The sequence below is a fragment of the Panulirus ornatus genome, chromosome 36 (genome assembly GCF_036320965.1).
Source record: "Panulirus ornatus isolate Po-2019 chromosome 36, ASM3632096v1, whole genome shotgun sequence".
Classification (NCBI taxonomy): domain Eukaryota; kingdom Metazoa; phylum Arthropoda; class Malacostraca; order Decapoda; family Palinuridae; genus Panulirus; species Panulirus ornatus.
The window spans coordinates 7,373,685-7,399,512 of record NC_092259.1 but is presented as its reverse complement, the minus strand read 5'-3'; the positions used below and the strand labels follow the sequence as shown (position 1 = coordinate 7,399,512).

Genomic DNA, 25,828 nt, shown 5'->3' with positions numbered 1-25,828 from the left:
AAGCTGTGTAGGTATGTATATTTGCGTGTGTGGATGTGTGTATGTACATGTGTATGGGGGGGGGGGGGGGTTGGGCCATTTCTTTCGTCTGTTTCCTTGCGCTACCTCGCAAACGCGGGAGACAGCGACAAAGTATAAAAAAAAAAAAAGAAAAAAAAAAAAAAAATATATATATATATATATATATATATATATATATATATATATATATATATATATATATATATATATATATGCATAACTGGCTGGTAACTGCATTTGCAATTACAAACGACCAACTCGTTACCCCAAAGAACAACAAAAAAGACGGCGTAAATCCGTCTTATTATTCCAGATCACAGTTAAAACTGGAAAATTCCGACGAATGACAAAAATCACCACGCCTTCCACATTCCCAATATGATAACCTTCACTCTTTCACCAAGAAGAGAAAAAAATATCTCTAACATCATATCTTTCAAATGGTATAAGTAACCACTACTTTTCCCCTCATCCTACTACTAGTAAACTACAGACCAATCACAAGCCGCTACTTTCTCCTCCTCCTACTACTAGTAAACTACAGACCAATCACAAGCCGCTCCTTTCTCCTCCTCCAAGTACTAGTAAACTATAGACCAATCACAAGCCGCTACTTCCTCCTCCAACTACTAGTAAACTACAGACCAATCACAAGCCGCTACTTTCTCCTCCTCCTACTACTAGTAAACTATAAACAATGCCAAGTCGCATCAGCCATCGACATTTCGTCTTCATCGGGTACGTTCGAGGAATCGCACAGGGTGTTCTGTCATCGCCTTTACACGATCTTCCATATTTGCCTTCCTCATATCACTGGGTTAAAGAGAAGAAACCTCTTGCACACCCCGGGTGTCTGCAGTGTTGTGATTCCTACTGCCATATATAGCCTCACTCCTGTTTTGGCATTAAAGCTGAAATGTACCCTAAGTGAAAAGCACCGACCCCCTTAATCCATCCATCTTCTCTCCGAAGCCATAAAAGACATGACATGTATGAGGATATTATTTCAGGATCAGGACACAGCGCATCCAGTATCCCACGGGAGCGTGGCTGTTTAACCACCGGGAAAACAGCCATAGACAGGAAGGAAGTGGTGAAATTCGCCCAAGTCAGACAGGAGACTAAATGTGCCGTCCCCTAAATAAACTAAACATTTCACCACGCCGAACAAAGTTGCAGACATGTGGGGTGGATGGAACTTCTTGCAAGGTCAAGAGGACACCAACCCCCTTCCAACTCACAAATTCGACTTTAATCTAATCAAGAACCATTCAGGGTCCTTTCTCTTACTCTTCTTCTTTTTCTATGTAATGCTCTCGCCTCCTCCGAGAATAATTTATATGCCGGGATGAGAATCTGGACAAGAGACGAGGAGGACAAGCACACGGTGAAGGATCAGAGGACGTGTGAATTTATACAATTAACCTTTGATGATGTGTCGCTATAAATCCACCTTTTATTTCTTTTCTTGGCACGAAGAACCAAGAGAGTGAACCTGTGTTCACGTAACAGCTTCCATCAATTATCACTCATTTCGCAGCTTTTTTTTTTCGCAGTTATCACTCATTTTGCAGCTTTTTTTCTCTCTTCTTCTCCAATCCATGTTTCCCTCCCTTATGACCTGACACATTCTAAACCACGAGTACAGATATGACGCCAAAAGATGTTCTCAAAACACCTGACTACAATACCCTCTACAGATAACTCATGAGACACACGCTTTCCGGCTTCTCAATCCCTCTAACAACTTCGATCCCTGTAACAACCTCGATCCCTCTAGCAACCTCGATCCCTCCAACAGCCTCAATCCTCTAAAAACCTCGATCCCTCTAACAACCTCAATCCCTCTAACAAGCCTCGATCCCTCTAACAACCTCGATCCCCCTAACAACCTCGATCCCCCTAACAACTAAATTACGACAACCTAACGCACATTATCGACGACGCATCACCCCGTACAGAACCATCACCTCATCACACGAAGGTCTATCATCAATGCATCTTCATGCACCAGAGCCTAAGGACAAGCGGTCGGCAGCGATTAAGATCTAACAATTCCAAAGGCCAGTCCTCGCTCTCCTGGGCCTCCTTAAGCAGCAGAGCATCCCATCCGCCCGTACCAGCGAGCCCATCCTGCAGACACCATCCAAAAATTACGGCGGTCACAACGACGTAAATTTTCGAAGCCGTTCAGAACCAACTGAGATAGAGAGACATACATCATCCACGCGCATCTTCGCATAAACTGTATGACCACATGAGATTCACTGACCCGGTCCGTTGCATCTGAAGCCTAAGCTTAGCCCGCGCCTGAGCCTTTTGTTCAGGCCCCAACATGAAGCTGGTGTGAAACCATCGACGTATCGCTTCAGGAGACCATAAGTCTCTTGAGCCTAAGGACCTGGAGACTCGCTCATTTCGGTGGCGCTGGTGTCAACCCCACCACCACAAAATGCTGGTCCGGGTTATGCTGGTGTAAAAGGGCATGACTGCTATTTCAGTGACACCCATCCCCCCCGCAAGTATACTGAAGTTCACGACATGGTTATTTCAGTAAACTCCCCAACCCCAAACCCACCCACCTTCCCCACAAAGCACGGAGGTGTAAGGCCCACGGCAGAGGGTTATTTCAGGCACCTCAGTGTGCCGATCTGAAGTCCACAACTTGTGTGTAGTTATTTCAGCGGCTTCGACATGTGGCTCCAGTGATCCTACTGAAGACGTCCACGAGCACTTCAGAATGTGGGTTCGAGGTCGAGTGTCAGGCCCACAACAACCACGACGGAGAACTTCAAGTGCCACTCAACGTCGTTTGCGATACATGGGTTCCATGTTTAAACCACGACGACAAAGTGAAGACATATTATGATGAACAGACATGAATTCATTACTAAAACTCGGACAACATGTGATTATTCTTTCCGGGAAGTGGAACTAGATGACGAGGAATTCCAGCCACACGGACGCCTTCCCACAGCCAATGACTGAGGTAAGAGAGGATCTTTCTCAAATTTCACTTCGCCACACATTTACTTGTACATTTATAATACTCAAGAAATAACCATTCATTCATAAGTGTTTGTTTAGGTTAACACAACAAGTATTCCATTATTCCATCTGAGAAAAATATAAAAATAAATGTTTATCTATGAACTAGATTTTTAAATGAAGACTAAAGAACAACACTGAGAGATGTGAATCGTTCCACTGTACACTGGGAAGCACACCATTAATCGGCAAGTCTTTTTACTGTCAACATACACGGCTTCTGACGTGACACCTTGGACACAAAGCTTCACAAATTTCTAAGTTGATACGTGTTCTTATTAACCGCGTGCTAATGGCATCAGAGACAATGTCCACGACCACAGAACAAGACATGGACATCAAATCCATCAAGACGTAACAGTCTACAGCTGTTCATCAACTGTGTGTTAACAGTCTACAGCTGTTCATCAACTGTGTGTTTACAGTCTACAGCTGTTCATCAACTGTGTCCGTACACCACATGCAGTAGTACAAATATTCAAGAATCCATCTTGATCTTTCCTGACCAACACTGACCCCATTTAAAAGGCGGCCAAATCTATGGTACACTCTTATTCTGATTTTGGATACGAGTATCTTGATAATGAAGGTGACCAGAAATATAAAAATGAAATATAAATGTCGTCTTTGATGATATATATATATATATATATATATATATATATATATATATATATATATATATATATATATATATATATATATATATATATATATATATAAAGTCTACCAGTCCATACAGTACAGTCCTGCCGTCTATTCCAGCCATTCAATCAAGACTCCTAAATGACACTCAACTCTCTCTCTCTCTCAAAAAAAATAAAATTAATCACCAAAACAATTCGTGAATGTCACCAGCAAATTACCCGAGGTACATCAAGCCCTCCACGACTCGCGAGTGACACCCACACCGCCACACACGGGCTCCTCCCGCTAACAAGTCAACCCCCCCGTAGCACTCGCTAATTACCGGGCAAAAACTCGGCCAATAAATGAGAATTGATATTCTTGTGCAGTGCGGCCGCCTTCACTCACCCTTGACACAGGGAGGGAAGATGATGCAACTTGCCACAAGGTCAAGATCACAACAGAGCCACCTTTCCCCCCCTCTCGCTGACTCACTAGTTTAATTACAATCTTCAATTAATACACCAAAATAGACTTCATTTGCATTCGCCTATTTAACACTGACACATATATATATATATAAACATATCTTTACTTAGTCTCTGCTTAAAATGACTTTTCTTCTGGTGTTCTGAAATACGGAGTGTATCTCTATATAGTTTACGTCGATGTCTTAATATAGTTACGTCGATATATCAAAATAGTTACGTAACTATCTTTAAACAGGGTTTAGTTATCTTCATTATTTATAACGTTATAAATATAAGGAGATATCTTAACAGGGCTTTAGTTTAATTTCGGTTGTTTAAAACTCAAATGAACGTCAATATCTTCAGAGGCTTTTAAATACCTATGTTCACTCGTTTAATATCCTAATATACGTGAATCGTATTCTTAACAGAAAAATTTTCAGGATAAAAAAAGATTGTCACAGAATTTGCCTACGAGACAACGAGGTCAAATTAACATCTGTTCTAACCATCTCACCAGCAAGCAACCCTGACGATATGAGCTGTGACCATTTACCTATTAGCACTTCAACCTTCGAGCCTCAAGACCATTTAGCAACACACTTTAACTTCACCTGTGTTGGTGCAAGATACCAGCACATTTCAACACTGTAATGCAATCTGTGTGCAGCACACAAGCACACATCATAACCCATTCAATTCCATCTGCCTAGCTTGTGACAGAAGCCATCCACTCCCCGAGCTAAACGAATATGCCCCAAAGCAGGTCCCAACACATACAAGATATTACTTCATTCACCACTACATCTACTACCTGCAAAACCCCAGTTCAATTACGACTCTCATGACAGGAATAAAATAATCCATTTGTTGAACTAAATAAATCACAAGAGGCGGTCCCCATACATTAGGATGTTATTGCCTCCACTAACAACGTTTACCATCGGTCTTGCGCGAGATCAAATGCGTGTATCTCCCAAGAAAATAACTGAAGGAAATAACTGAAGGAAATAAATCACTGAGGGAGGCCTCACCCAGCCGGATAACACTGCATTTATCATTCATCACGACACCACATGCATCCGTTCTATGACTGATTATGCCTCTTGCTCTGTCGCCCGATAGAGGGCCTGGAAGAAGACAAGATGAAGCCATGGGTATCATTCTCGGCTGCCCTAAAATGACATGAGGTCTTCTTTAAACTTGAGGAAAGAGCTCGCTGCTTCAAGCACCTTCGCGTCATCGTGCTGCGCGAAGCGGGCGCTGGACCTCGCCCGGTTCTTACCTAAACCCAAGGCATTGGGCACCAGCGGATGATGATTTAACTCACGCACGACCTCAAACGCTCAATTCAAAACTCATTGATCGTAACTCCTGACAAGCGTAAGCGTGGGCATACAATATGATGTACAAGCGCTTCACTCCTCCGAAGCTGCCGTATCCAAGGGTCACGTCAAAGGCCGGGCTATCGCACCCAAGAGAGAGAGATTCATCTACCCGTTGTGCTCGTGGGTCGTACCGCCGTGCTCAGCGGCCTGACCAACATGGTGAAATCTGGCAAATTCTGCTTCGCGAAATGCTGAAAGGTAAGGCGACACGAGGAGGGAAGTGAGGCTGTTACTCAGTCCTCTTAGGTCAGGTACGGTCTTCGCTGCTCTCCTCCGGACCTTCTTCATTAGCCGTCGGGGGCCTTCTTTCGGAGCAAGATAAGGATATGAATCATCATCAACAGGGGACAATCGTTATCACACCTTCGGCAGTGTATATTAACATCCCCAGTTCGGTGTTTATCACGACATGAACATCCCTCAGCGCCGACGCCTATCCTTTACGTCAACATCCTCAAGTCGTTTTCTCCTACCATGGCCTTCACATCCTCGCAGTCCTCAGCTTTCTTATCGTTACCATAACATCTTCAGGCCTCACGTTTCATCATCATTAACATACTACTACTGCCAGTGGTGAACAAATATCAGCTGTAATAACAGTAATTAAGTCGCCACACAGGATAGAAGAGAAAAAAAAGGAGATAATCTTCAATTCCTTATTTTCACAAGGGAGTTTGTACCCTGCCAACCGTTGGAGGCAAGAAGCCATCATGCCCACATAAGATGTTATTCACTCCCAACCTCTTAGAGGCACGCAGCAAAGGCTTACAAGAGACGATATCACTCCCACTTGGAGGCACGTAGCAAGGGCTGACAAGCGATGTTACTCACAACCAACTCTTTGGAGGGCCACAAGGAAGGAATACCATCACATCTTTCGCCAAAAAAACAAAAAGGTTTTTAAATCAACTCTCGTAAATTCAGAGTCACAATAGCGTCTGTTTATAACGAATCGCCGCTAATCCTCACAACGGAAAACCCGGAATGATTAGTGGAAAGTCCAGTGATTGGATATGATGACTTCTTCCCAGCCATGGCCACAAACGCTCCTCGTAAATCACAACTATCACTTCATAACCTATTCTAAAACCTGTCAATCATAATTATTGCCTTATAGTCCACTGAGGAACCTATAGATGACCAATATTATTTCCTGTTCTAGTGCAGAACTTATAAACCGTCACTAATACATTATAAATTAGTGCAAGACTTGTGAATCGCTACTATTACTTTATAACCGGTGTAAAACCTGTAAACAGCCCCTGTTACATTTACAAACCCGCGAAAAAAACTGTAAATCGCCTCTATTCCCTTATAAACTAGTACGAAGCCTACAAAACAACCGATACTTATCTCATGAACTATTGCACAACCAATAAATCATTTTCTCTTCATAAATTAATGTGAGACCTGCAAATGGCCACTTCCACTTTATAAACTAGCTTAAACCACTCTTTTTAAACAGCAGTCAGACGTCATCTTCACCGAGTGACACTTTCAAACCGTCCAGCTAATCGCTGGCTCCAGGAATAACATCTAACCTGTGAGGAAATTACTAAAACTATAGGAAATATACAAAAGTACGAAAACTTTACGAAATATATCGACTACAATACTCCTGACACACTATACTGTTGTCCCTCAAGACCTAGCGTGAGGAATTACTATAACCGTAAGAGCAATATTACTCTAACTTTGACTGAGAAAATTACGGTTGGCGACCCGGACGTTACTTGTAAATCAAAGTAAGACGAGACATATATTACACTGGGGACCTACTTAAAAGGATAATATTCTTCTTAATCTTAAAAGCCTCACATCCCAGATAACATCTTAATAACCAGCGGAATACCCACTGTAGCCAATACATTTTTTTTTCATTTTTGCAACAGTAAATACACATGTCCTTAATAATGTTTTTAACAACTAGGCGGAAATTCATTCAACAGTCCTTAACATGAAAAATATACCCGAAAAGGAAATATATATATATATATATATATATATATATATATATATATATATATATATATATATATATATATATATATATATATATATATATATAATGTTGCTCTGTATAAAACAATGAACTACATCTATCTTGTGAACATTACTGGCATGAAAAAATTGTTAGTAAAAGAAGACGTGCAGTCGGAAACCAATGTTTTACATGCGCCATGCTCTGTATGTTTAGTATAGAGCAGTATTTCACTGTATATCTAAATCACCAGCAGTGCAAACACAGTTGCTGGCAGTGAGATAAGCATGGGGCGAAAATACTGCCCAGAAAATATCAAGTTCGTGGACAGAGGTGGAAATTTCTTCAAAGTTATGAACCAGATTACGGAGTTGCAAGTCAGACTTTATTATATAAGGAGCCATGGCAATACCCAGGACCAGAGTTTTGGGCCTTCGCCGTTCAATTCCTCAGGTACTTGGGAAACAAGCGTACGATCAGAGATCTAGGAACGTTTGACCTGACCCCTGAACACCTTCGCTATACCAGCCAGAGTGGACGACTCCCGAAGCCATGGCAATACCCAGCACCAGTTTTGGGCTTTCGCTGTTCAATTCCTCAGGTACAGGGGAAACAAGCGTACGATCAGAGATCTAAAAGCGTTTGACCTGACCCCTGAACACCTCCGCTATACCAGCCAGAGTGGACGACTCCCGACAACGGGGTAGACGCTGCGACGATGAACAAAACGAAGAAGCCCCCGTGCGTGTGTCTCTCTTCGTCTCTCACGCCCTATGCAGGAGACACAGGAACGACATGATCATGTGCCACAGACTCGGGCAAAGCCTGGGAATCACCAACCTCAAATCTAAGAGAGGAGGCTCCTCCGCATCAAGCGACCAGCATGGTGCAGACACATACGAAGGAATTTAACAACAGCAGCAGCAGCAGAAGACCACTGGGTCCTTTCGAAGGTGTTCTACAGTAGCGACAGATGTCAGAAACCCACGGATTAGTGTGGTCAAAGTAAATACAAGACGTGCAGATGTTTGGAACAGCAACAAAATAATGCACACGTATCATGGCTGACAAGAATATATATTTTTTCCCCCCTATTTACTTCTGCTATCAAGTCTGATCAAGGCTCACGACTCTCACAACGAAGCTAACACAGTACCGACCAACATTACTTAAAACGTGAAGTTTCAAATCCTTGTTTCTCCTTACCGTATAATTCCTTGTCACTGTCATCCCCCAGTAACATAACGATTTGGTCGAGTGCACCAGGACTTAAAGAGTTACAAAATCGACCTTAATTAAGTACCGCTTATCTTTTCGCGCTAACAAATCAGAAGATATATATCTTAAGTGGTCCCCGTGCATCATTAACTTACCATGTAGATAAATCTCGTGAATCATTAAACAGATTCATCACGTACCGATGACTTACTAAATTCATAACAGTGATAAATGAATAAAAGCCGAGTCCTCTCTCATCTGCTACGAACTTACCGTGTTCATGATGAATCTGAAGGTGCGTCAAACCCCGTCCTTAACTTATCACTAACTTACCACCACTTTATAACAGAGCTGATGATACTACATCAAGCCACGTTTTCATGCATAACCAACGGGACATGTTAGCAAACGTGAGACTAACCACATTCAAGCCATTCTGAACGATAATGTACGATTTACAAAAAGGACATCACACAACACCACAGTAACACATACCTGTCGTTGAAGTAGCTCCTTGGGGGGGGGGAAAAAAAGAAAGAAATACCAGTGAATATCATGATACGTACATACATCACGAGGCAATTCAGTACACTGTCATGGCAAACATGAGGGACAGTGACCATGATCATGAAAATAAACCATACGTCTCAATGATTAACATCCACCCCATATATAAAAATCAAGTAATGTTCTGCAAAGTACAAATATACTAACCCTGCCAACCTCATCATGATATGATCTTGGATTTTCTATACATCTGAATGAATTAAATTAGTGATATCTTTAATATTCCATAATACACAAGCTTGAGATCCACATAACACATAGGGTATTCAAATTCAAAAAGAAATTCGGATTCTAACAAGGAGACAGAATAACCACCATTGTCAAATATGTCATCTAATGTTTTTTGTTATTTAACTAACTAACTAATGATATAAACGTAAATCAATCTATTGCAGTATATAAAAAAGGTTAAAAAAATTGTGGATGTACTTAAGTAATTACTTAGGATTCTTACAAGGAGACAAAATGAATGCACCATTATCAAATATGTCATCTAATTTATTTTTTCTAACTTCCCAACGATATAAACGCAAATCAATCTCTTGCAGTGTATAACAAAGGCTAAGAAAAAGAAAAATTGCGGATGTACTTATGTAATTATTTAACGAAGAACATGATGGAACAAATGATTCAGTCCGTTCTCAAGACCACAAAACAATTAGGTCATCATTAACCCCAAAATGTACTTCGACCTCGCTTCCTGAGCCCGACGATCGAACTCTTTGGGTACGATGATATAACCCCCTTGGGCAAATCGGCTTAACCCTTGAGTATATAATGACCAAAGTCAAGGTTGTGACATATTCCATGCGTTACGTCGCAATGTTCAAGGAGTTAGAACCTTCGTGCTCAAGAGGGTTGAGAGAGATCCCTGTAGCCTTTTGCCACCTGCATCTAAAATATGGACTTGGTGAAGGGGTCACAAGGAGGAGTACTTGTATCAATAATAACCGAGCCATCACACTGACACTCCTTCCACTTGACAGCAGGCGTGAGATCCGACAATGTCCACTATAAAACTACTGTGGTATAACGTTTAATACCCAGTGGTATAAGTCGTCTGAAGGCTATATACCTTCCGTTACATCTAGTTATAAACTGAATCGCACACAGACGCTGACCAGCCACTACATAGACATATTTACAGAGGAATCACCGAGATGACAGACGAATGACCAGCCACTGCATACACATTTACAAAGGAATCACCGAGATGACAGACGAATGACCAGCCACTACATAGACATATTTACAGAGGAATCACCAGGACACACTGAGTGACTCGGGAAAGAATCTTTCCCTGTGTGGAAAGACTCAACCGTAAAAATGAAATTTCATTCTCAAGATGACTTGACAAGGAAGGAGTATTAATAAAACATGAATGACATGTTAATCCAACATTCCAATAAAGTATGTACCTTTCTTTTCATTATCTAGTTATTCAATTATCTATTAATTTTGTTCATGCTCTCAAAAGTTAATATCCTGGCCAGATAATTCCTTTGGTTTTTAATCTATTCCTACTGTAGTAAGTTTATATTCTGACTAGAAAATTTCTCTGATTTTTAATCTATTCCCACAGTCATAAGTTAATATTCTGGCCAGGTAATTCCACTTATTTTTAATCTATTCCTACTGTCGTCGGTTAATATTCTGTCCAGATAATTCCTCCGATTTTTAATCTATTCCTGCAGTAGTAAGTTAATATTCTGTCCAGATAATTCCTCTGATTTTCAATCTATTCCTGCTGTAGTAAGTTAATATTCTGGACAGATAATTCTTGTGATTTTCAATCTATACCAACTGTGGTGAATTAATACTCTAGCCAGATGATTCCTCTGATCATTAATCTATCCTGCTGTAGTAAGTTAATATCCTGGCCAGATAATTCCTCTGATTTTCAATCTATTCCTGCTGTAGTAAGTTAATATTCTGTCCAGACAGTTCCCCTGATTTTCATTTCATTATATTCAGATTTTTGGCTGTAGAAAGTCAACCCTAGGCCCTTAGACTACACTAATGGATACACATAAATTCTTCTCGGTACATATCGGCAACATTACCGAAATTATGAACAATATTTAATACGAACAGCTTCACGGATCACTGTCACTACGCTTCCCTTAGCTTTTAAAAGTAAGAAGGGACAGTGGGACGGAGTTAGGCTCCACAAGAACATAACTGTCGTCTCTCTAATCTTTTTTTTTTTTTTTTTGTAAGCATCTATCCAACGAGACAGCAACCCCCGTGAGCAATGTAACACTCACACACACCCCACAACTTCCAGAAAAGGACACGGAGTTTCGACCCGTACCTTCGACACGTGTATGAAAATCGCCAAGACTGGATAACAAAGGACGTTGCTGAGAAAATATACTATATACTACCAGTCAGAAATGACATATACAATTGGAGCAACGATGGTGAAATGAAAACGATAAAAAAAATAAAATCTACCGTAAATTATATCTCAGTCGGTTAGGAAGAATTTTGTGTTAGGATGGAAGGGGAGGATCAGACACGGTAAAACGGCGGATTCACTACCATAAGATGCCCCTCTGTAACCTGGACGAAGGATTTTTAGCCTCGCGTGTGAGAGATATCTCTAAGCGTCCCATGAAACCAACCTTCCTGTCGAAGAGGATCATCCAATATCGCTTTCGACCTCACAAATTCATCATTTCTTCGTATCCCAAGCTACAGACTGCTTCTGTCATCCCCGATTCCCTTCCTCCATCCTTCTATGCTCATGAAGGCCGTGTTCGTGAGACGGCAGACTGGCGCGTTGATACACATCCCTCATGAAGTATTTACAGATTTGACGGCGAGCGCGACGTGTCAGGTGTGTGTGTGTGTGTGTGTGTGTGTGTGTGTGTGTGTGTATTCTGCGGTACGAGAACGCTCTTCCGTACCTTGCCGGCAAGTAATCCTATCCTCATCTAGCCATGCCTATCCATGCCTTTTGGGAGGTACGGGGGGAGTCTGTGTGTGAATTACTGGAGGACTGCAAAACAAAGCAACAAGCTTGGCTCCAGCCCCTCCATCTTGTGGAAAGGCCAGAGTGAGTGAGTGAGTGAGAGGCCCAATGCAGCCACCACACTTAAAGCCTAACCATAAACTACCTTCCCCAGGTTAGCATTATTTCTAAATCAAAACATGACCTATAGACTATGTGCTGTTTTTTCATGCTACATTTATCAAAACAAAATGGGTTGAAGTAACGGAAAGAAGATTCAGTGACACCTACCTGTCGTTGAAGAAGTTCCTGGAAAGAAAGAGATAAATACATTACTAAAGATGATCTTTATGTTTCCTAAATTCATGTCAATTTCAAACTCTTTAAAAAAAAATAAACATATGTTTATGGATTAAAAATGTTATTGACACTTCAGAACCTTATCAAATAAAAACATCTACAATATAATAGAAATTTTACTTCATTATGTTTAAAACATGCAATCAATTCAATGCTGTTCAACTTTCCTGATTAAAAATAATAATAATAATAATAATCATAATAATAATAATAATAATGATAATAATGATAGTAATAATAATGACACAACTCTAAAAGAAACAGAAATTTTAATTTCACCACAAGATGTGTTGTTACTCTCTACGTCCATGTCTCTCACACTTTATTTCTAATCACGTGGGAAAAAATAAGGCTTATCTGAACCTTAGAATACCACGTGAGGTGAGGTTTTGTTTGGAAATATCGTAATTCATGGCAAATACTCAAGCAACGCAAGTTCCTCAGAACTTAAGAAGGTATTGATTCATCCTCAGCAAGGAATACAATTGTGGCTCCAAATCTTTAAATATACTCTTTAATTTGATACTGAGCGATAAGATATTATACTATGGATCTAAAACCAACCATCATTCCTAAAGCTAGAAAAAATACATTCCACTTCTAGCACACGATAGCTTTAATGAGAAATATCACCAAAAAAAAGCAATAACCCTTCCACTAAGTGGACAATATTAATGTGCGAGACTTTTTTTTTACAATAGCTGTAAACACATGCCCTTGTTGTCCAATCTTCTCCATAGGGTAGTGAGTTTCACACACTTAACTTTTTCTGTAAACATATAACAATCAAAATGTTGCTGTGTTAGTGTGGTTGGTAGGGCACAGAGCAGGGAGTTGGTGAAGGCAAGCATAAACTGAACAAGTACACAAAAATAACAATAATAATAATAATAATAATAATAATAATAATAATAATAATAACAATAACCATATCTAACACGGAGACAGATCCTTGAAAACAAGACAACGTTTCTTAAGAAATAATCATATTTTCTTTTTCTGAAGAAATCGACATGACACTGACAAATTATCCCACCCTGTCGATGTCATACTGCTTAAGAGTAAAGATGACGAGTTAATATCAAATAATTACACTGACGAGGCACACATGAAGGACTACCGAGACAAGACTGTACTAAATTTGGCTTCAGAGCTCCTTCAAGACTCCGCCAGGATAACACAGACGAGAAGTTCCTGTCTGCTATAACGTTTTCACAACATCAAGTTGCAGCTAATTTTACAATTTGTGAGTCTTGAGTCTGCAGGTGTCCCGCTCCAGTCTGTCGCTCCATCACATAAATCCTTTTGAGAAAACGCTACGAAATTTTAGTCGCTGTAATGATATGGTCCATAGGTGGATCTCTCTCTCTCTCTCTCTCTCTCTCTCTCTCTCTCTCTCTCTCTCTCTCTCTCTCTCTTCCTTTCCCTCGGAGACGAAGCAGTTTCTGAAACAGTAGAGTGACTTATTACGGGGTTACTGAAGTGAGATGAGCCCCCGTGTGTCCATGCATCCAAGATTCTTATTCTGTTGAGAGCCTGGATGTCGCCAAGGCTGCTACACACTTTCGGGATCAATGGCTTCAAAGATGTAGCCAAAAAAAGATACCTAAACATTTCTCGAGATCAATTAATTAAAAGATCTAACAAGATATGTAAGCATATACTTAGCACACAAGAATAGTATACTTATAAGGGTATACCTATTTCAGGCCAGGATATATATATATATATATATATATATATATATATATATATATATATATATATATATATATATATATATATATATATATATATATATATATATATATATATATGTGTGTGTGTGTGTGTGTGTGTATGGACGAAGGCAGCATATGAATATGTGCATGTGTATACATGTATTTGTCTGTGTATGTATATGTATGTATACGTTGAAATGTATAGGTATGTACATATGCGTGTGTGGGCGATTATGTATTTACATGTGTATGTGGGTGGGTTGGGCCATTCTTTCGTCTGTTTCCCTGCGCTACCTCGCTAACGCGGGAGACAACGACAAAGTAGACTAAATAAATGAATGAATAAATAAATATATATATATATATATATATATATATATATATATATATAAAATGAGATGATGGTTTCTATCAGGGAAAAGAATCTAAATATTACCTAAGATCAATGACGTGAAAGATTCATCTAAAAAGATCCTTCACAAAACACTGTACCTGAATATCCTCCACGACATATTATCAAAAAAGGGGAAACAACGACTTTCCCCGGGTGCTATCATCAAGTTAGTCAATTACGCGCGTGATTTCAACGCTCGGTGACTTGTTTCATTCGAAAATCACCCCATTTCCCGTTATGTTTAATTAACGATGTGTCCCCCCCCCCTCCAAGTATATCTTGTGGTGTTGAAGTGGCGCAAAGAGAAACGCTGGCCACCGCTACACTGTCTAGGGCAGTGTTGTGGCGAAAGGGACACAGAAGAAAGTGTCATCATCATTACACCGACGTCTACATCGTGATGGGACACATGAGCCAGGGTGACACGTCTGTACTGTCCTCTACTGGGTAGAGAAGGTGTCCGGAGCGACAGACAGTGTGCGTGTGTGCACCATGACACCGACCTGTGGTGAACCTATACAGCACGTAGTACCACACTGTTATATACACTGCAGGAGCAGGTACCGAACTTCCTTGTCTTCGAGTCGTGTGCGTACGGCGGAGGCATCATTAGTACTACTGCTGCTGCTGTTGTGGTTGGACCCTGGGCGAGGGAAAGACTCATCTCCTCTGGCCCCTTGGAAGGGTTGATTCAATTCTCGTGACCTACAGAAACAAGTCAGACATTTATCGACTTCAATCTTAATTTCCCCATTCCATGAAGCGGCACTGAAAGCCACTTTACAGCACATTAATCTGAATGATTAGAAGAAAAAAATTAAGAAAATTTGAATGATTTGAAATTTTTTTTTAAAAAACTTTTGGCGGCATAAAATGTGGGGCTGGTTTGCCCTTCGCTAAGTCACTCTTTTGAGCATATAACTCACGAAAATATACCCACTATACATTATTTGAATTTCACTACCGGACTGCCACTGTGATGATATAAGGTTACTACAACTGTTAACACGCATGTATATGGAAGACCCAAATATGTTAAAATACTTCGAAAATTTGCCAATCCATTTCAAAACACCGGTTTCCATAAACACATAAGCGTGCCGATATAATTATATATATATATATATATATATATATATATATATATATATATATATATATATATATATATGAAAATTAAATGCAAATTTATCTTTAACTGAACATATTCTGCACGAGAACTAACGCAAATGGTGAAAATGTTTTAAGTTCGCCACAGTACAAGTACGTGAAGTATTCATGATAATTACAAAATCAACGAAGATGAATTAATTATCTTTAGCTTTAACTACATACCCTTGTAAATCATGCCACAATGTTCTAGTTTACCCCACACGTGTAAATACAATCTACATCTTGTGTATTTACGATTTATAAATAAAATTCCGCGAGCTTCATATTTAATTACTATATCTTAGTTATCATCAGTTTATTCTTATTTCATTTACTGTTAACTCTGAAATAAACAGACTGTCAGTTTACTTTCATTTCATTTACTGCTAACTCCGAAATAAAGACTGTTTACTTTCATCTTATTTACTGTTAACTCTGAAATAAAGTTTCCTTTCATTTCACTTACTGTTAACTCTGAAATAAACAGAATGTCGGTTTACTTTTACATCATATACTGTTACAGCTGAAATAAACAGACTGTTATCTCGCTGCTGACCAGGGCTACGAGAGGCCACGTCAAGCCACCCTAATCCCAACTGGCGACAGCCACTGTCACGCAAAGTAACGCTTACTACTAGTAACGAACCCCCACCCCCCCAACACACGTTACGTTACAAACAACAACAACAACAACAAAAATAAAGGCTTTCTAGTTCGTAACTCAATCATTACGAGCCAAGAGTTGGAGTTTGATCAGGAGAGCACAGTGCTGTAGGCTCTATGTGTGTGTGTGTGTGTGTTAAGTCACATATGAACCAGTGACCGTTGGCACAACGTCGGGTTTATGTTAACACCCGGTGAAATAGCGGGGTGGGTGTGCCCTTCCCTATCTTTTTTTCTTTTGTGTGTGTGTGTGTGTGTGTGTGTGTGTGTGTCTGAAAAGTGCACAATACTTTGTTCTTCTGGTATATATCCTGGATAGCTAAATGTTTTCTGAGAGGGGGGCGGGGGGTAAAAAAAAAAAAAAAGAGAGAGAGAGGAGGGGTAGTGGTGGTGGTGGTGGTGGTGGAAGGGGGTTGAAACTGGAATAATTATGGATTTCTACACGTGTGTGAAATTGTCAAGTTTTGTCGCGGACGCACAAAAGAAAATGCGAAAATCAGAAAGTGACGTTGTTTTGTTTCCCACCTTCCTCAGATATATCAAAACGAGGCACTCAACTTTTTTTTATCACAACCAGTTGATACAATTCGTTGCATTTATACACTCGAGAACACATCCGTCGTGTTCGCGATAAAGAATTTACCCAAAAAACAAATTCTACTTCACTAACCAAGCTGGGAAAAAAAAAAAAAAAACGAGCCGAATTTATAATTTGAAAACGCTCTGGGGCAATACAACGAATTACGTCATCAAAGGCTCGGTTTATAAATCATACATCCAAATACTTATTGTGAAAGTTTGATGACAAGACTGGATTAGTACGGACGGGGTGTGATAAAATACTACACCCGCAGTGCGAGAGCTGTGCGTCATCCGCACTTTCTTAACAAAACAATTATGCAATCCTACACGACCTTCTTTAATGACAGACACAGTCACATCGGTCAAGCCTGTACAGATGCTGGGGCGTGCGCCAGTCGCACAACGAGACTGGTAGCGAGAGACAAGGAACTCCGGAACATTCCAGGTCTTAATGACACAAGTCCAGATCTCGATTCCATTTCCTTATTTTTACTGATACTTCGAAAATCATCTCGGGATAGAAGATGGGGTTTCTTAAAGAGACACGAAGCTTGCTTGACTGTGAGGAACGGCTGTGCAAGAGTCAGTCACCAGGAGAAGCCTGAGAGACTTAAAAGCTTACACCTGTTTGAGGGTGACATCCGTTCTTACTGGAGCTTCTTAAGGCCAGCGTCACAGGGGGGAAAGCTTTTTGCCCCCCCTCCGCTGCAGCAGCTGAGGTCTACCCACCCGCCTTTCTGACGACCGCCCCCCCATGAGGACCAGCTTACTTCGAGTCGTCGTCTTTTACCCTCTCTGCGTGATGATGATAATCCTTGCGTGCGACCTGAGCTGATCCTCCCCCTACATAAGCGTTGTAAACCCCCTCCTCTTCCCCCCATTACGTCTTCCGATCGTCCCTCCTAAGACGTAGCTAGACCTACTTGATAACGTTGCGTTTCCGTCACAGAAACGCACACTGACGTACTCTTGCGAGAGCAAAGACGTCACCACAGTTCATTCTTCGCTATCATTACCTGTGTGATTAGAATGCCATTTAGCTTGAGGCATCCTATACCCACCACACCATAAGAGCCTGATGCAGTGAGCTGGACTCCTTTTCGTATATCATGATCATGGGATTCAGGACGCTCGAGGTACAATCAGAGGTCACACATGTGAGGATGATCAACAGGGAGAGGCCAAATGATCAATTGGCATCGTCGTATGCTGGGATGATGAGCGGTCACGAACGCTAGGATGATGATCGGTCACAACCGTTAGGATATTATCAACGGTCACAAACGCTAGGATGGACAACAGTCACAAACGTTAGGATATTATCAACGGTCACAAACGCTAGGATGATCAACGGTCACAACCGTTAGATTATCATCAACGGTCACAAACGCTAGGATGATCAACGGTCACAAACGCTACGAGGGTCAGCTGCCACAAAGCTTGGAGCTGTCACAAACGACTAGGAGGATCTGCATCATTCACAATCGCTGGGATGACAGCACGCCAAGATAAGACCCAACCAGCGAACACACGAGCATATACGACAGACGACGAAGGACCACGAAGTGCATCGGCGGAAAACGCTAAAGATGACCAGCGGAGAACACACTCCGTTACGTCACGGGATATGGATGGAGTTGCTGCTGTATTCACACACACACACACACACACACACACACACACACACACCGGTGGATTTGGAGAACCTAGGCCATAAACAAAGAGCCGTGATTAACGGCCAAGCCTCACACGACGGTCGGGCGTAAGTGGGGTGCCACGGGGATCAGTCTTGGGGGAGGGACCAGTTCTCTCTTTCTCATCTACGGATATCAATGGCACTGACATGGACCGCCAGGGTAACGGGGCAAAAATCTGCTGACTATTATAATAAGCTTGAGGGGGGGAAAAAAGAGGCTACAGCTGCATGCTGACACGAATAAACTGACAGACGGCACACGGCAGCTGGTGCACGAATGTTTAATTTCGTTACGTGCGAAGTTTTACACATCGGGAATCATAAAAAAGAAGGCAAGCTACAGTATGAAATCTACAGAGCTACAAAACATAAGTGAGCAAACAGACTTAGGTCTTTTCATCTCAAAGGAACCTTAAATTTAGCCACGTAAGCGACAGAACAAAGCCGAACAAAATTCTAAATCTTACAAGGCATTCAAATCTTAAGAAACTATACTAAATCAACATTTCACTGGCGTGTCCCCACATAATGCTGTGGTCAGTTTTAGTCGCTCTGCTTGAAGAACGACACACGATACAGGAGAATGAGTACACAGCGGCGAAGTAAGAAGACATTTTCCGGACTGAGAGACGCCAAAGTGAATGACTTCAACACATTAAACTTATTAGAAAAGAATAGGAGGCTATGAAGAGATCTGATACAAGAATCGAAAATTATCAAAGACTTTCATCATCTTGCCTGCCTGCCTGCCTGCCTGCCTGCCTGCCTGCCTGCCTGCCTGCCTGCCTGCCTGCCTGCCAGCCTGCCTGCCTGCCTGCCTGCCTGCCTGCCTGCCTGCCTGCCTGCCTGCCTGCCTGCCTGCCTGCCTGCCTGCCTGCCTGCCTGCCTGCCTGCCTGCCTGCCTGCCTGCCTGCCTGCCTGCCTGCCTGCCTGCCTGCCTGCCTGCCTGCCTGCCTGCCTGCCTGCCTGCCTGCCTGCCTGCCTGCCTGCCTGCCTGCCTGCCTGCCTGCCTGCCTGCCTGCCTGCCTGCCTGCCTGCCTGCCTGCCTGCCTGCCTGCCTGCCTGCCTGCCTGCCTGCCTGCCTGCCTGCCTGCCTGCCTGCCTGCCTGCCTGCCTGCCTGCCTGCCTGCCTGCCTGCCTGCCTGCCTGCCTGCCTGCCTGCCTGCCTGCCTGCCTGCCTGCCTGCCTGCCTGCCTGCCTGCCTGCCTGCCTGCCTGCCTGCCTGCCTGCCTGCCTGCCTGCCTGCCTGCCTGCCTGCCTGCCTGCCTGCCTGCCTGCCTGCCTGCCTGCCTGCCTGCCTGCCTGCCTGCCTGCCTGCCTGCCTGCCTGCCTGCCTGCCTGCCTGCCTGCCTGCCTGCCTGCCTGCCTGCCTGCCTGCCTGCCTGCCTGCCTGCCTGCCTGCCTGCCTGCCTGCCTGCCTGCCTGCCTGCCTGCCTGCCTGCCTGCCTGCCTGCCTGCCTGCCTGCCTGCCTGCCTGCCTGCCTGCCTGCCTGCCTGCCTGCCTGCCTGCCTGCCTGCCTGCCTGCCTGCCTGCCTGCCTGCCTGCCTGCCTGCCTGCCTGCCTGCCTGCCTGCCTGCCTGCCTGCCTGCCTGCCTGCCTGCCTGCCTGCCTGCCTGCCTGCCTGCCTGCCTGCCTGCCTGCCTGCCTGCCTGCCTGCCTGCCTGCCTGCCTGCCTGCCTGCCTGCCTGCCTGCCTGCCTGCCTGCCTGCCTGCCTGCCTGCCTGCCTGCCTGCCTGCCTGCCTGCCTGCCTGCCTGCCTGCCTGCCTGCCTGCCTGCCTGCCTGCCTGCCTGCCTGCCTGCCTGCCTGCCTGCCTGCCTGCCTGCCTGCCTGCCTGCCTGCCTGCCTGCCTGCCTGCCTGCCTGCCTGCCTGCCTGCCTGCCTGCCTGCCTGCCTGCCTGCCTGCCTGCCTGCCTGCCTGCCTGCCTGCCTGCCTGCCTGCCTGCCTGCCTGCCTGCCTGCCTGCCTGCCTGCCTGCCTGCCTGCCTGCCTGCCTGCCTGCCTGCCTGCCTGCCTGCCTGCCTGCCTGCCTGCCTGCCTGCCTGCCTGCCTGCCTGCCTGCCTGCCTGCCTGCCTGCCTGCCTGCCTGCCTGCCTGCCTGCCTGCCTGCCTGCCTGCCTGCCTGCCTGCCTGCCTGCCTGCCTGCCTGCCTGCCTGCCTGCCTGCCTGCCTGCCTGCCTGCCTGCCTGCCTGCCTGCCTGCCTGCCTGCCTGCCTGCCTGCCTGCCTGCCTGCCTGCCTGCCTGCCTGCCTGCCTGCCTGCCTGCCTGCCTGCCTGCCTGCCTGCCTGCCTGCCTGCCTGCCTGCCTGCCTGCCTGCCTGCCTGCCTGCCTGCCTGCCTGCCTGCCTGCCTGCCTGCCTGCCTGCCTGCCTGCCTGCCTGCCTGCCTGCCTGCCTGCCTGCCTGCCTGCCTGCCTGCCTGCCTGCCTGCCTGCCTGCCTGCCTGCCTGCCTGCCTGCCTGCCTGCCTGCCTGCCTGCCTGCCTGCCTGCCTGCCTGCCTGCCTGCCTGCCTGCCTGCCTGCCTGCCTGCCTGCCTGCCTGCCTGCCTGCCTGCCTGCCTGCCTGCCTGCCTGCCTGCCTGCCTGCCTGCCTGCCTGCCTGCCTGCCTGCCTGCCTGCCTGCCTGCCTGCCTGCCTGCCTGCCTGCCTGCCTGCCTGCCTGCCTGCCTGCCTGCCTGCCTGCCTGCCTGCCTGCCTGCCTGCCTGCCTGCCTGCCTGCCTGCCTGCCTGCCTGCCTGCCTGCCTGCCTGCCTGCCTGCCTGCCTGCCTGCCTGCCTGCCTGCCTGCCTGCCTGCCTGCCTGCCTGCCTGCCTGCCTGCCTGCCTGCCTGCCTGCCTGCCTGCCTGCCTGCCTGCCTGCCTGCCTGCCTGCCTGCCTGCCTGCCTGCCTGCCTGCCTGCCTGCCTGCCTGCCTGCCTGCCTGCCTGCCTGCCTGCCTGCCTGCCTGCCTGCCTGCCTGCCTGCCTGCCTGCCTGCCTGCCTGCCTGCCTGCCTGCCTGCCTGCCTGCCTGCCTGCCTGCCTGCCTGCCTGCCTGCCTGCCTGCCTGCCTGCCTGCCTGCCTGCCTGCCTGCCTGCCTGCCTGCCTGCCTGCCTGCCTGCCTGCCTGCCTGCCTGCCTGCCTGCCTGCCTGCCTGCCTGCCTGCCTGCCTGCCTGCCTGCCTGCCTGCCTGCCTGCCTGCCTGCCTGCCTGCCTGCCTGCCTGCCTGCCTGCCTGCCTGCCTGCCTGCCTGCCTGCCTGCCTGCCTGCCTGCCTGCCTGCCTGCCTGCCTGCCTGCCTGCCTGCCTGCCTGCCTGCCTGCCTGCCTGCCTGCCTGCCTGCCTGCCTGCCTGCCTGCCTGCCTGCCTGCCTGCCTGCCTGCCTGCCTGCCTGCCTGCCTGCCTGCCTGCCTGCCTGCCTGCCTGCCTGCCTGCCTGCCTGCCTGCCTGCCTGCCTGCCTGCCTGCCTGCCTGCCTGCCTGCCTGCCTGCCTGCCTGCCTGCCTGCCTGCCTGCCTGCCTGCCTGCCTGCCTGCCTGCCTGCCTGCCTGCCTGCCTGCCTGCCTGCCTGCCTGCCTGCCTGCCTGCCTGCCTGCCTGCCTGCCTGCCTGCCTGCCTGCCTGCCTGCCTGCCTGCCTGCCTGCCTGCCTGCCTGCCTGCCTGCCTGCCTGCCTGCCTGCCTGCCTGCCTGCCTGCCTGCCTGCCTGCCTGCCTGCCTGCCTGCCTGCCTGCCTGCCTGCCTGCCTGCCTGCCTGCCTGCCTGCCTGCCTGCCTGCCTGCCTGCCTGCCTGCCTGCCTGCCTGCCTGCCTGCCTGCCTGCCTGCCTGCCTGCCTGCCTGCCTGCCTGCCTGCCTGCCTGCCTGCCTGCCTGCCTGCCTGCCTGCCTGCCTGCCTGCCTGCCTGCCTGCCTGCCTGCCTGCCTGCCTGCCTGCCTGCCTGCCTGCCTGCCTGCCTGCCTGCCTGCCTGCCTGCCTGCCTGCCTGCCTGCCTGCCTGCCTGCCTGCCTGCCTGCCTGCCTGCCTGCCTGCCTGCCTGCCTGCCTGCCTGCCTGCCTGCCTGCCTGCCTGCCTGCCTGCCTGCCTGCCTGCCTGCCTGCCTGCCTGCCTGCCTGCCTGCCTGCCTGCCTGCCTGCCTGCCTGCCTGCCTGCCTGCCTGCCTGCCTGCCTGCCTGCCTGCCTGCCTGCCTGCCTGCCTGCCTGCCTGCCTGCCTGCCTGCCTGCCTGCCTGCCTGCCTGCCTGCCTGCCTGCCTGCCTGCCTGCCTGCCTGCCTGCCTGCCTGCCTGCCTGCCTGCCTGCCTGCCTGCCTGCCTGCCTGCCTGCCTGCCTGCCTGCCTGCCTGCCTGCCTGCCTGCCTGCCTGCCTGCCTGCCTGCCTGCCTGCCTGCCTGCCTGCCTGCCTGCCTGCCTGCCTGCCTGCCTGCCTGCCTGCCTGCCTGCCTGCCTGCCTGCCTGCCTGCCTGCCTGCCTGCCTGCCTGCCTGCCTGCCTGCCTGCCTGCCTGCCTGCCTGCCTGCCTGCCTGCCTGCCTGCCTGCCTGCCTGCCTGCCTGCCTGCCTGCCTGCCTGCCTGCCTGCCTGCCTGCCTGCCTGCCTGCCTGCCTGCCTGCCTGCCTGCCTGCCTGCCTGCCTGCCTGCCTGCCTGCCTGCCTGCCTGCCTGCCTGCCTGCCTGCCTGCCTGCCTGCCTGCCTGCCTGCCTGCCTGCCTGCCTGCCTGCCTGCCTGCCTGCCTGCCTGCCTGCCTGCCTGCCTGCCTGCCTGCCTGCCTGCCTGCCTGCCTGCCTGCCTGCCTGCCTGCCTGCCTGCCTGCCTGCCTGCCTGCCTGCCTGCCTGCCTGCCTGCCTGCCTGCCTGCCTGCCTGCCTGCCTGCCTGCCTGCCTGCCTGCCTGCCTGCCTGCCTGCCTGCCTGCCTGCCTGCCTGCCTGCCTGCCTGCCTGCCTGCCTGCCTGCCTGCCTGCCTGCCTGCCTGCCTGCCTGCCTGCCTGCCTGCCTGCCTGCCTGCCTGCCTGCCTGCCTGCCTGCCTGCCTGCCTGCCTGCCTGCCTGCCTGCCTGCCTGCCTGCCTGCCTGCCTGCCTGCCTGCCTGCCTGCCTGCCTGCCTGCCTGCCTGCCTGCCTGCCTGCCTGCCTGCCTGCCTGCCTGCCTGCCTGCCTGCCTGCCTGCCTGCCTGCCTGCCTGCCTGCCTGCCTGCCTGCCTGCCTGCCTGCCTGCCTGCCTGCCTGCCTGCCTGCCTGCCTGCCTGCCTGCCTGCCTGCCTGCCTGCCTGCCTGCCTGCCTGCCTGCCTGCCTGCCTGCCTGCCTGCCTGCCTGCCTGCCTGCCTGCCTGCCTGCCTGCCTGCCTGCCTGCCTGCCTGCCTGCCTGCCTGCCTGCCTGCCTGCCTGCCTGCCTGCCTGCCTGCCTGCCTGCCTGCCTGCCTGCCTGCCTGCCTGCCTGCCTGCCTGCCTGCCTGCCTGCCTGGACGCCATCACACCCGCCAACAATGCTACCAACATCCCCGCCACAAAACCCCCACTACCAACATCGCCCCACCAAAAAAAGAAAAAAAAAAAAAAAAGCCCAACCCCCCTCCCCAACACTACCACCACAATCACCAACACTACCACAGTCGCGTCTACGGCCACCGTATCAGCAGTGATCACCATCATCATCATCATCATCACTACCACCACAGCAACCACCGCCGCTGCCCACGTCACCAACCACAGACGCTGCCGCTACAACCATCACCACAACCAGAGCCACCACGAACATCCCCATCACCACCACAACCCACCACCACCCACTGCCACGACGAACGCCACGGATCACCACCACTTAGCTCACCACCTTCACCACAGCCACCATCACCAGTCCCCACCATCGCTCGATGCACCCACCACTTCAATCACCAGCAAGTCACCACAGCCGTCTGTAGAACCAACAACACCATCTGTGCTGCACGCAAGCACCACCGTCAATCCAATACACCCACAGCTGCAGCTACATCTACCGGTACCACAACTTCTACAACCACCGCTTTCAACACAGCCACCAACACGGGCAAACCACAGCAAAGGGCAGTCGTCACCACAGCCACCACAAACACCATCATTCTCACCACCACAACAGATATTACCACCACCACAATCAGAAACCGAAGCCGTGGCCACTACCACACCATCTAACAGTACAAAACGCCACAACAGACATCATCGACAACTCCACCACTACCACCACAGCCTCCTCCAAAACGGGCGCCACCACAAGCCCCTACCACGGAACTACCATCTCCGTCACAATGACAACCAACAACACCACAGCTATACTACAGCAATGACAACACAGCAAACATCACAATCATTAATACAACCCCCATACATTACCCATCATCACTATTACGATATAATCATTAAACCTTTCATCACCTTACTCATAATCACCACAGCAGCCCCTTACCAGTCACAACCACCTCCGCCAGTACCATACCCATCCCATACTTCCATACCCGCTACCACAGACACCATACCAATCCACTCTTACCCTGGTCGCCATTACAACCAACACTACCACAGCCGTCATCATTACAGCCAACACTATAACCAGCATCACCACAACCCCTACAAAAGCCTTCGTCATATCCACTAATTATGAGAAACAACACTTCACCTACCACCACGATCAGACAACCACACTCACCGCAATATACCACCACAGACACCATTATAGCCAACACTACAGCCGTTCCTCAGCCACCACCACAACCACAGTCATAACTAACACCACAACCACCCCTCATCCACCGACGCAGCACTCTCTACAACCACCATGACGGCTAATAACACAACCACCACTAAAACCAATACTATAATTACCTACAACAACCCTCGCCCCAGCCAAAACCTACAACCATTCACAAGGCATCAATATAACTTACACAACCAGCTACCCAGCCACCATAGCCACAATCACTACCACAACCAATACTACAACTGTCCCAGAGCTACCATCACAAACAGCACCGTTAAGAACAATATAAC

The 25,828-nt window shown here is 47.7% G+C and overlaps 1 long non-coding RNA gene across 1 annotated transcript in view; it reads right to left on the bottom strand.

Moving 5' to 3' along the window:
* The window catches only part of LOC139760284 (uncharacterized), a 223,290-nt gene that overhangs the window by 31,630 nt on the left and 165,832 nt on the right, over window positions 1-25,828 (bottom strand). Inside the window, exon 2 of the long non-coding RNA XR_011715302.1 lies at window positions 12,568-12,585. This is a non-coding gene — a long non-coding RNA (uncharacterized lncRNA). The remainder of the gene's footprint in view (window positions 1-12,567; window positions 12,586-25,828) is intronic.